This window comes from Gossypium raimondii, chromosome 10 (genome assembly GCF_025698545.1).
Source record: "Gossypium raimondii isolate GPD5lz chromosome 10, ASM2569854v1, whole genome shotgun sequence".
Classification (NCBI taxonomy): Eukaryota; Viridiplantae; Streptophyta; class Magnoliopsida; order Malvales; family Malvaceae; genus Gossypium; species Gossypium raimondii.
The window spans coordinates 9217109-9229617 of record NC_068574.1 but is presented as its reverse complement, the minus strand read 5'-3'; the positions used below and the strand labels follow the sequence as shown (position 1 = coordinate 9229617).

Sequence of the window (12509 nt, the reverse complement as noted above, 5' to 3'; positions counted from 1 at the left end):
TAAATTATTGATACATGGAAATTGTTGGACTAATTTGAATGTTGAGTTGTGCATGATAGGGGAATAATGTATTGAATGGGTGTATAAATGTTTATTGCATTGTATTGAAAATATTAGGTAAGTATAATTCTTGTTACATGAACTTACTAAGCACAAAGTGCTTACCCTGTTTCTTTTTCTCCTATTTTGTATCAACCTCAAGATCTCGGTATATAAAGATACTTTATTTTGAAAATCAATGGCATGTATAAGCTAGTAAAGTAAATGTTAATGTGAAATGAATGTATGGTTAGCCATTGGTATGGCTAACAAATTTTGGTTTTGGTATGTGATGAGGTTATCTTATGAATACGTTAAATCTATCTTGAAAATATGTTGAAATTGATTGGTTGTGTTGGATTGGTCTCGGTTTAAAATTTGCAGGGAAGATTAGATACTTGTAAAATGGGTTATATTGGATTTTTTTAAAAAAACTTTGGGATTTTGTGTAATGACCCAAAATTCACAAGCACCGAAAAAGTACATTATCGGGCCTCCGTCTTAGTAAAATGATTTCGAAAATAATTATTAGAAATATTTATTAGACTAGTTGTGTGTTTAATTAGGTATTAGTTGGGTGAATTTAGTTTAATTAAGAGAAATTAAGAAAAAGGACTAAATTGATCTAGGGTAAAAGTTGAATTATAGATTAATAAAAAATAAAAGGATTAAAATGGCAATTAAGCCATTAATAAGAAATGGGACGGTAAAAGTGATAAAATCTTAGATTTTTATGTTTTATATATATTATATTATATTATATTATATTGTATTATATTATATAAGTAAAAATAAAAATAAAGTAAAATAAAATAATAATAAAAAGATGACAAATGTATGGTAAATATTGAAGACATGTGTAATAGTAATAATTACATGGGTACACTTGTAATAAAAATAAATATGTGCTTAATTAATAAGTAAAAGATTTTTTAATATATTATTATTAATATTATTAGTTAAAATAAAAGATATAAAGTAAAAGAAAGAAAGAAACAAAGAAGAAAAGAAACAGAATAGCTAGAAAAGAAGCAGGAAAGAGACGAAAACAGGGAAGATAAGGGAAAGAAAATAAAAGGAAAACTAAGGATTTAAAGCTTCAAGTTAATTGGTAAGCTAAATTTAGCCATTTCCTCTTCATTTTGATATTTTAAAAGCTTTAAAACAAAATTTTGTTGAAGTTAAGTGGAGGTTTCATAGGTTTTTGAACATGATTCATTTTGAACAAGTTGTTAAATTGAGGGTTTATTTGATAGAGTTTCTAGTTAGAGTTGATAAAAGGATTAAATTGTGAACTAGACTATAAGTTTTGAATTTTAGGGATTAAATTGAGGAAAATTCGAAATTAGTGAAAAATGCTGAAAATTTAGTAGATAAATTTGAGTTTAGAAGAAATTTGAATAGAAATAGAGTGTGAATTAAGTTAGAAAAATAAGTAAGCTTAGTTAGAATTAAATTGGGAATAAGTAGGAATTGAATAAGAATTATTATTATTATTATTATTATTGTTAATATAATAATAATTATTATTCTTGTTAATATAATAATTATTATTATTTTAATGATTGTAATTAATAGTGAAAATAATTATTACTTTAGTAGCTAACAAGGAAAACGAGGCATCGGCATCTAAAGGAAAAGAAAAGATCGTTGAGGAGTAAACGCGTATTCCGGGTTTGTATTACTATAACTTAATCTATTTAATAAATGCTATATTGAAATTGTATTCATGAGACATTTAAAGGAAGGTAAGTATTAACATTTGAAATTAAGTAAGAATATGTGTGAATATTGAATTATATGTGAATGGAAATAATAGATGTTTTGTATTGATTGAATATTTGAAATTGTTGTGGAAATGAATTCGAAATTGGAAAAGTAAAATAATACCCTATTAACTTATCGGACTAGATTGGATACAAATGGCATGCCATAGGATTTGTGATGTGATGAGGAGATTTGTAGTTCGGCCGAGAAGATGACTATGTTATTATATGCTTCGGTTTATCCGAAGAGGCATTAAATGCCTTATTGGTGTGTTTGGGAGGATATGATATACTGGTGTGTTATGGAGGATTTAAATTATTCCGGGTGTGTTTAGGTTGGATATTTTGGTGTGTTTGGGTGGAATCCGCGTATCTGTCAGAGTCCGAGCCTTGTTAATAGGGTAAATAATTGATATGGAAATTTGAAAATGAGATTAGTTGATTTGACATTATTGAAAAATATGAGAAAGAATGTATGATATAAATTATGAATTGATTTAGTATGTAAATATTTAAATATATAAATTTAAGATTTATGGAATGATATATGAATATTTATATTTAGTTTAAAGTGATTTTTAAAGACTATGGTCAATATTTGAAATTTTATTATTATTAAATAGTTTAATTTATAGTAATACCATTGAGTATAAAATACTCAAAGATACTGTTGTTTCCGCATGCAGTTGAAAAGGGTTAGAGTCTCGGTTCAAAGATCCGTGACAATCCCGACTCGACATAAATATTTTGGTGATGTTTTCTTCCTTTAAGAGAAAGTGGCATGTACATAGGATTTATAATAGTTATTTTGGCATGTTATATAGTTTTGTTGTAAAGTAAGATATTATGTGTTTTGATGAGTATATTAGAAAAATGGTATAAGTTATTTTATAGCATTGGTATCAAGTTGAAATGGCTTAGTTAGTTTTATGTGTTAATTAGAAATGATAATTGGATTTTATTTATTTAAGTTGTTATGCCTATATGTCAAGTAGGATTAAGTATATAAATGCATTGGTTGAAATACTGAAATTAGGTTGGTTATGTTTGAAATTTTGCAGGGGGTTTAATGTAAAAATAAGTCGAAATGCTGCCGAAATTTTTATAAATAAAAAATAAAAAAAAATGAATGAAATCAATTAGTACAAATTTATAACAATTTATGAATTATTTTAATATGTTGGTTATTTATTTCGATTTATTTATAAATTGTTTGATATGTCCGGTAATGCCTTGTAACCCTGTTCCGGCGACGGTTTGGGGTTAGGGGGTGTTACATTTTGTGGTATCAGAGCTATCGGGTTTAGTCGATTCTCGGACTAAATCGGGCTCAGAATTGAGTTTAGATGTACATGCCACAATCGAGTCAAACTGAGTCGGGATTTTTGGATGCTGATATAATTATTTGTTTTGTTTTATAGTTAAAATGTCGAATGAACACGTGAAAGATGTAGATCAAGAAATGTATATCAGAGATAGAATTGGATGAAACAGAACCAGCTACACCGAGTGTAAATCCATTAGGTAACCAACCTAATATAGAATGGGAAAATGTTAGAGACAGAGATGACTCCCATTTACTGAGAATTATAGCCGATGCTTTGCAACGAGTAGCGGGAACTGTACCTGCTACGACATCTACTCCTACTACTAGACGGGCCCCAATCAAAGAATTACGAAAATACGGTGCTACTGAATTTTTGGGTTTGAAGGGAATTGATCCATCCACTGCAGAAAATTGGATGGAATCAACTAAACGAGTTCTGCAGCAATTAGAATGTACCCCCCGAGAGAGCTTGATCTGTTTGTGCTTTCACCGCAAGGAGAAGCCTATTTGTGGTGGGAATCAGAATCGACATCTACCTACGAGCAGGTGACATGGGATTTATTTCAAAAGAATTTCGAAGAAATATGTTGGGGAGTCAGATATTGAAGATAAGAGGCGGAGTTTTGATGTTGAAACAAGGTAACTTTCTGTTGTAGATTATGAACGTGAATTTTCCGGACTCACCGATATGCTTCTGAGTTTATACCGACAGAGGCTGATAGTTGTAAAAGGTTTCTTCGAGGTTTGAGAGATGAGATCAGGGTACAGCTGGTGTCACATCGAATTACAGAATTTGTAGATTTAGTAGAGAGAGCGAAGATGGTTGAGCAGGTGTTGGGTTTGGATAAAAAGCTTGAGATAGCTAGATCGACTGGGAAACGAGCTAGCATTACTATTTCAAGTCCTCTACCGAAAAGATCCTGAGAATTCAGAGACAGTTGGAAGTCAAGTTTCAGATCAGATCGAGGAGATAAAAATCGAGGCAAACAGATCATTGTTTCTACCTAGTGTGTAAAAGGACCTTCACGAAATATTGATATCCCCGACTGTGAACACTGTGGAAAGAAGCATTTGGGCGAATGTTGGAGGATAACTCGACGATGTTTTCGATGCGGGTCTACAGATCATTTCATCCGGGATTGTCAAAAAAATGAAGGTGCTTTACCTGCAACATCTCGAGATCGAGATTCATCGCTAGAGGCAGAGGGTCAGGTAGAGGTAGTTCACTTTCAAGGGGAGGAAGTATTAGGAGGAGCAGTGATATAGCTACTCAACAGTCTGAAGCGAAAGTACCCGCCAGAGCTTATGTTGTCAGAACACGGGAAGAAGGCGACGCCCATGATGTAGTAACAGGTATATTCTTACTATATTCTGAACCTGTTTATGCTTTAATTGATCCCGAATCTTCACACTCTTATATAAATTCAAAACTGGTTGAATTGGGAAAGTTAAAATCTGAAATGTCTAGAGTTTTAATAGAAGTGTCTAGCCCTTTGGGACAAAGCGTGTCTCAGAGATGAGTATGCCGAGATGCCCGTTGATGATACATGGTAAAACGTTTTCTGTTGACTTGTTGATTATGCCTTTCGGTGATTTTGATATAATATTGGGTATGGATTGGTTATCCGAATACGGGATGATGAGGTTTAGTATTCAGACAGAGGATGGAGATAGACTTGAAGTCAATGGCATTCGTACCAGTGGCACGACACGTATTATTTCAACAATCAAGGCTAGTAAATTGTCACACCGGGTTGTACAAAGATATCTAGCTTATGTTATTAATTCGATTCGATTGGTAGTCGGTGTAGTCGATTAGAACTGTATGTGAGTTTCGGATGTATTCCTCAAGAACTACCGGCGTACCACGACGGAGAGGTTGAATTTGCTATAGAAGTGTACCCAGTGCAAAGACCAATCTCTATACCTCCATACCGAATGTCGCCTAATCGAATTAAAAGAGTTGAAGGTGCGATTCTGGGACTTACTAGATCGTGGATTTATTAGTCCGAGCATTTCACCTTGGGGAGCTCCGGTGTTATTTGTTAAAAGAAAGATGGATCAATGCGGCTTTGTATTGATTATCGGCGATTGAACAAAGTGACAATCAAGAACCGGTGCATTGCGCTGCCTCGTATAGACGATTTATTCGATCAGCTAAAAGGAGCTTCGGTATTTTCAAAGATTGACTTGAGATCTGGGTATTATCAGCTGAAAATAAAAGAAAGTGATGTTCCGAAGACTGCATTTCGTACTCGATATGGTCATTATGAATTTTTAGTGATGCCGTTCGGGTTGACTAATGCTCCAGCTGCTTTCATGGATTTGATGAACCGTATTTTTCAGCCGTATTTAGATCAGTTCGTGGTGGTTTTCATTGATGACATATTGGTTTATTCGAAGACTGAAGTAGAACATGATCAGCATCTCAAAACCGTGTTACAGATTCTACGTGAAAAACAGTTGTATGGAAAGCTCAGCAAATGTGAATTCTGGTTATCAGATGTGGTATTTTTGGGACATGTAGTATCGGTAGATGGAATCAGAGTTGATCCGAAGAAGATTGAAGCTATTGTTGAATGGAAGGCACCAAAGAATGTATCCGAGGTAATGTAGTTTTCTTGGTTTGGTGGGTATTACGTAAGATTTGTAAATGGATTTTCGAAGATAGCTTTGCCGATGACCAAGTTACTACAGAAGAATGTTCCTTTTATCTGGGATGATCGGTGTCAGAGAAGTTTTGAGACATTGAAACAAATGTTAACAGAGGCACCGGTTTTAACTTTACCAGAATCGGGGAAAGATTTCATAGTGTACAGTGATGCTTCTCTAAATGGTTTGGGTTGTGTATTGATGCAAAATGGAAAAGTAATAGCTTATGCATCTCGACAGTTGAAGCCACATGAACGTAACTACCTGACACACGATTTGGAGTTAGCTACTGTAATTTTCGCATTGAAGATTTGGAGGCATTATCTTTATGGTGAAAAATGTTACATATATACCGATCATAAAAGTCTCAAATACCTTCATGCATAAAAGGAGTTGAATCTAAGACAGAGACGATGGATAGAACTTCTAAAAGATTATGATTGTGTTATAGATTATCATCCAGGAAAGGGAAATGTGGTAGCAGATGCATTGAGTAGGAAAGCAGCGGTTGAATTACGGGCAATGTTTGCTCGGCTTAGTATTAATGATGATGGAAGTTTGTTAGTTGAGTTAAGAGTCAAGCCGGTAATGTTTGATCAAATCAGAGCAGCACAACTAGAGGATGAAAAGTTAATGAAGAGAAGAGAAATGGTACAGCTTGGTACGGTGGAAAATTTTAGTATTGACGAGCATGATTGTTTAAGATTTCAGAATCGAATTTGTGTTCCAGCTACTTCTGAGATTAAAGAGTTGATTCTCCGAGAAGCACATAATAGTATTTTTGCTTTGCACCCAGGTGGAACGAAGATGTATCGTGACCTACGAGAACTGTATTGGTGGCCAGGGATGAAGCAAGATGTAGTCGAGTATGTTGGTAAATGCCTGACTTGTCAGCGGGTAAAAGCAGAACATCGTGCATCAAAGCGTGTTTACTTGACCTATTAGTATCCCCGAGTGGAAATGGGATTGTATTACTATGGACTTTGTTACAGGATTACCGTTGTCAGCAAGTAAAAAGAATGCCATATGGGTAATTGTTGATCGACTCACAAAGTCTGCTCACTTTATAGCAGTCAGAACTGATTGTTCACTACAGAAGCTTGCCGAAGTTTATATCCGGGAAATTGTTAGATTACATGGTATTCGGTATCAATAATTTCGCATCGAGATCCTCGTTTACATCGAGATTTTGGAGGCAGTTACATGAGTCGTTGGGTACACGGCTTAATTTTAGCACTGCATTTCATCCGCAAACTGACGGACAGTCCGAGCGGGTAATTCAAATTTTGGAAGATATGTTGAGAGCTTGTATTATCGACTTTGTGTCTGGTTGGGAACGATATTTGCCATTAGCAGAATTTGTTTATAATAATAGTTTCCAATCTAGTATTCAGATGGCTCCGTATGAAGCACTATATGGTCGAAGGTCTCGATCACCGATATGTTGGACAGAATTGAATGAAAGAAAAGTGATTGGGCCGGAATTGATTCAAGAGACAGAGGAAACAGTTAAAAAGATTAAATATAGACTGAAAGCCGCATTCGACAGACAGAAATCTTACGCAGATCTGAAACGACGAGATATTGAATATTCCGTTGGTGATAAAGTATTCCTCAAAGTATCGCCATGGAAGAAAATTTTGAGATTTGGTCGGAAGGGAAAATTGAGTCCACGTTTTATTGGGCCGTATGAAATTGTGGAAAGAATCGGACCGGTTGCCTATCGATTGGCTTTACCTCCGGAATTACAAAGGATTCATGATGTTTTTCATGTTTCGATGCTTCGGAGATATAGATCAGATCCTTCTCATGTTATTCCCACTGAAGACATTGAAATTCGATCTGATTTAACTTATGAAGAAGAGCCGGTTCAGATATTAGCACGAGAAGTGAAAGAATTAAGAAATAAACGGGTTCCTTTAGTAAAAGTCTTATGGAGAAGCCATAGTGTGGAAGAAGCGACTTGGGAACGGAAGAGACGATGAGAGCACAATATCCTCATCTCTTCTCGTAAATTTCGAGGACGAAATTTATTAAGGGGAGAAATGTAATGACCCAAAATTCACAAGCACCAAAAAGTACATTATCGGGCCCCGTATTAGTAAATTGAGTTCAAAATAATTATTAGAAATATTTATTAGACTAGTTGTGTGTTTAATTAGGTATTAATTGGGTGAATTTAGTTTAATTAAGAGAAATTAAGAAAAAGGACTAAATTGATCTAGGGTAAAAGTTGAATTATAGATTAATAAAAAATAAAAGGATTAAAATGGCAATTAAGCCATTAATAAGAAATGGGACGGTAAAAGTGATAAAAATCTTAGATTTTTATGTTTTATATATATTATATTATATTGTATTATATTGTATTATATTATATAAGTAAAAATAAAAATAAAGTAAAATAAAATAATAATAAAAAGATGACAAATGTATGGTAAATATTGAAGACATGTGTAATAGTAATAATTACATGGGTACACTTGTAATAAAAATAAATATGTGCTTAATTAATAAGTAAAAGATTTTTTTAATATATTATTATTAATATTATTAGTTAAAATAAAAGATATAAAGTAAAAGAAAGAAAGAAACAAAGAAGAAAAGAAACAGAATAGCTAGAAAAGAAGCAGGGAAAGAGACGAAAACAGGGGAAGATAAGGGGAAAGAAAAATAAAAGGGAAAACTAAGGATTTAAAGCTTCAAGTTAATTGGTAAGCTAAATTTAGCCATTTCCTCTTCATTTTGATATTTTAAAAGCTTTAAAACAAAATTTTGTTGAAGTTAAGTGGAGGTTTCATAGGTTTTTGAACATGATTCATTTTGAACAAGTTGTTAAATTGAGGGTTTATTTGATAGAGTTTCTAGTTAGAGTTGATAAAAGGATTAAATTGTGAACTAGACTATAAGTTTTGAATTTTAGGGATTAAATTGAGGAAAATTCGAAATTAGTGAAAATGCTGAAAATTTAGTAGATAAATTTGAGTTTAGAAGAAATTTGAATAGAAATAGAGTGTGAATTAAGTTAGAAAAATAAGTAAGCTTAGTTAGAATTAAATTGGGAATAAGTAGGAATTGAATAAGAATTATTATTATTATTATTATTATTGTTAATATAATAATAATTATTATTATTGTTAATATAATAATTATTATTATTTTTAATGATTGTAATTAATAGTGAAAATAATTATTACTTTCGTAGCTAACAAGGAAAACGAGGCATCGGCATCTAAAGGAAAAGAAAAGATCGTTGAGGAGTAAACGCGTATTCCGGGTTTGTATTACTATAACTTAATCTATTTAATAAATGCTATATTGAAATTGTATTCATGAGACATTTAAAGGAAGGTAAGTATTAACATTTGAAATTAAGTAAGAATATGTGTGAATATTGAATTATATGTGAATTGAAATAATAGATGTTTTGTATTGATTGAATATTTGAAATTGTTGTGGAAATGAATTCGAAATTGGAAAAGTAAAATAATACCCTATTAACTTATCGGACTAGATTGGATACAAATGGCATGCCATAGGATTTGTGATGTGATGAGGAGATTTGTAGTTCGCCGAGAAGATGACTATGTTATTATATGCTTGGTTTATCCGAAGAGGCATTAAATGCCTTATTGGTGTGTTTGGGAGGATATGATATCTTGGTGTGTTATGGAGGATTTAAATTATTCCGGTGTGTTTAGGTTGGATATTTTGGTGTGTTTGGGTGGAATCCGTGATCTGCTGTGAGTCCGAGCCTTGTTAATAGGGTAAATAATTGATATGGAAATTTGAAAATGAGATTAGTTGATTTGACATTATTGAAAAATATGAGAAAGAATGTATGATATAAATTATGAATTGATTTAGTATGTAAATATTTAAATATATAAATTTAAGATTTATGGAATGATATATGAATATTTATATTTAGTTTAAAGTGATTTTAAAGACTATGGTCAATATTTGAAATTTTATTATTATTAAATAGTTTAATTTATAGTAATACCACTGAGTATAAAATACTCAGCATACGGTTGTTTCCGTGCGCAGGTTGAAAAGGGGTTAGAGTCTCGGTTCAGCATCCAGGACAATCCCGACTCCGACATAAATATTTTGGTGATGTTTTCTTCCTTTAAGAGAAAGTGGCATGTACATAGGATTTATAATAGTTATTTTGGCATGTTATATAGTTTTGTTGTAAAGTAAGATATTATGTGTTTTGATGAGTATATTAGAAAAATGGTATAAGTTATTTTTATAGCATTGGTATCAAGTTGAAATGGCTTAGTTAGTTTTATGTGTTAATTAGAAATGATAATTGGATTTTATTTACTTAAGTTGTTATGTCTATATGTCAAGTAGGATTAAGTATATAAATGCATTGGTTGAAATACTGAAATTAGGTTGGTTATGTTTGAAATTTTGCAGGGGGTTTAATGTAAAAATAAGTCGAAATGCTGCCGAAATTTTTATAAATAAAAAATAAAAAAAAATGAATGAAATCAATTAGTACAAATTTATAACAATTTATGAATTATTTTAATATGTTGGTTATTTATTTCGATTTATTTATAAATTGTTTGATATGTCCGGTAATGCCTCGTAACCCTGTTCCGGCGACGGTTTGGGGCTAGGGGGTGTTACATTTTGCGAAAAATTTATTCGGTAAAATTTGGTAATGCCTCATACCCTATTTCGGCGACAAATATAGGTAGGGGGTATTACAAAAATTCAAGGTCTCAAATGGCCATTCTTTGCTGTAAATTTTGGTGCATGCAAGAATGAAAGAGATGGTCATTTGTGTTTTTTTATCTTTAATTACCTAATTACCTTTTTACCCTTACCTAACTTTAAAATTTACTCAAGTATCAAGCCATGCACATCCACTAACTCATTTAATGGTCTAATTATCGTACAAGGACTTCCACTTTAAGGTTCTATAGCTATTTAGCACCTTTAGCTAATAGAATTCAACTTTCGCACTTTACGCAATTTAGTCATTTTTTACAAATTGAGCATACAAACGGTAAAATTTCTTAAAGAAATTTTTATACCATAGTTCTATCATGATATAGATCACAAAATAATATTAAAATAAATTTTTTTGACTTCGGATATGTGGTCCTAAAACCACTATTCTGATTTCACTGAAAACGGGTTGTTACAACTTTATTATTCATTTACCCTTGTTAACACGACTCGGACTCAGACGGAGACACGGATCTAACCAAAACACACCAGTTTGGCACCCAGTGCATCATCAGATAATTCGGAGTAATAAGTTGATACCCAGTGTCTCATCGGCTAAACTGAAGTAAATTTGCACCCAGTGCCTCATCGAATTAATCCGAAGTAGTAAATTGACACCCAATGTCTCATCGACTCGAAGTCGAAGAAATCTCTGAACTCTTCCAATCCTATAGCATACCATCTATATCCGACTCAACTCGATACAATTAATAGGGTTTAATTTCATAATTCAAAAACAACCAATATCCAATATCAATTTTTCATATAATCACATATACATATAAATTCAATTCAATATCAAAATGTCAAATACTCACCTCAACCACTTACCATAAGCATTAAATAAAAATACAACAATTAATAATTAGATTTGGATTATAGAAATACAAACCAGAAATTCCGAGCTATTCCTTGTCAACTTTATCTTTCCCTTTTTTAGTCGAGGGTTCCGGTACGATGTTAGCTACAGAATTAAAACAGTTAAAATTCATCAATACAACACAATTCAATCTCATATTTAATATTTCAATTTTTATTCAATATTTTTCTAAATTCCAATTTAGTCCCTAAACCGAGACTAATTTTATTTCTTCACAATCAATCTTATATTTTCATACAAATTCCACTTTAGACTAGATTTAACTCTCTAATTTCACTTAAATCCCTAAATTTTGAATTTTCACAATTTAGTCCCTATTACTCAAAATTTACAATTTATTCTACAATTCAATCCTTTTCATTTCTAACTTAAAATCTATCAATTTAATCCCTAATACTAAAATTATTCAACATAGACAACACTTAAAAATTCAATAATTTCTAAAATTTTAACATGGGTCGGGTAGTATTTAATACCGTGATTCCAAAAACATAAAAGTTACAAGAAAAGACTAAATTGACTAACCAATTGAGTTTGGAAATTTAAAACCCTAATATTTCCTTCCTTTTTATTTTCTTTATTTTTCTCCTGTTTGGTTTGGCTTTCTCTATTTCTCTTTCTTTTCTATTTCCTTTTTCTTTTTATTTATTTGTTTTATTATAATAATATAATAACATAATATATTTACTTAACATTTAAGGTTTATTTTATAATATATAATAAACTTTCACATGTTTTAAAGCTTATGCCGCCTCATTTATAAGCAATGGTATAATTGCTTCTTTGGCCCTTGAAATTTTCTTTCATCTATAATTAAATTTTCACCTTATATGCAATTTAATCCTTATTCTTGATTACTCTTAATTCATGCAAATTCACCTAACTAAAACCTAATTAACCACACAACTAGCTTCGTCAATATTTATTAAAAATATTTACGAATCCGATTTATGAAAATGGAGTCTCGAAAATATATTTTCCGACACTCGTGACTATCAGGTCGTTACAAATTAATAGATAAATGTTTTTTTATATTATTATGGATAAAAAATAAAATAATTAAGTGATAATACTAAATGATTGTTTTCTCTAATTA

The 12509-nt window shown here is 31.7% G+C and overlaps 1 long non-coding RNA gene across 2 annotated transcripts; it reads left to right on the top strand.

Moving 5' to 3' along the window:
• Positions 1-8276: 8276 nt before the first annotated feature.
• Positions 8277-10423, top strand: LOC105775063 (uncharacterized). Of its 2 annotated transcripts, XR_008189867.1 has the most exons (4): positions 8277-8498; positions 8990-9061; positions 9835-9900; positions 10213-10423. It is a non-coding gene; the product is annotated as an uncharacterized LOC105775063 (long non-coding RNA). The 2 variants fall into 2 exon arrangements; XR_008189866.1 differs by lacking the exon at positions 10213-10423 and having other exon boundaries at positions 8291-8498; positions 9835-10047.
• Positions 10424-12509: the final 2086 nt, after the last annotated feature.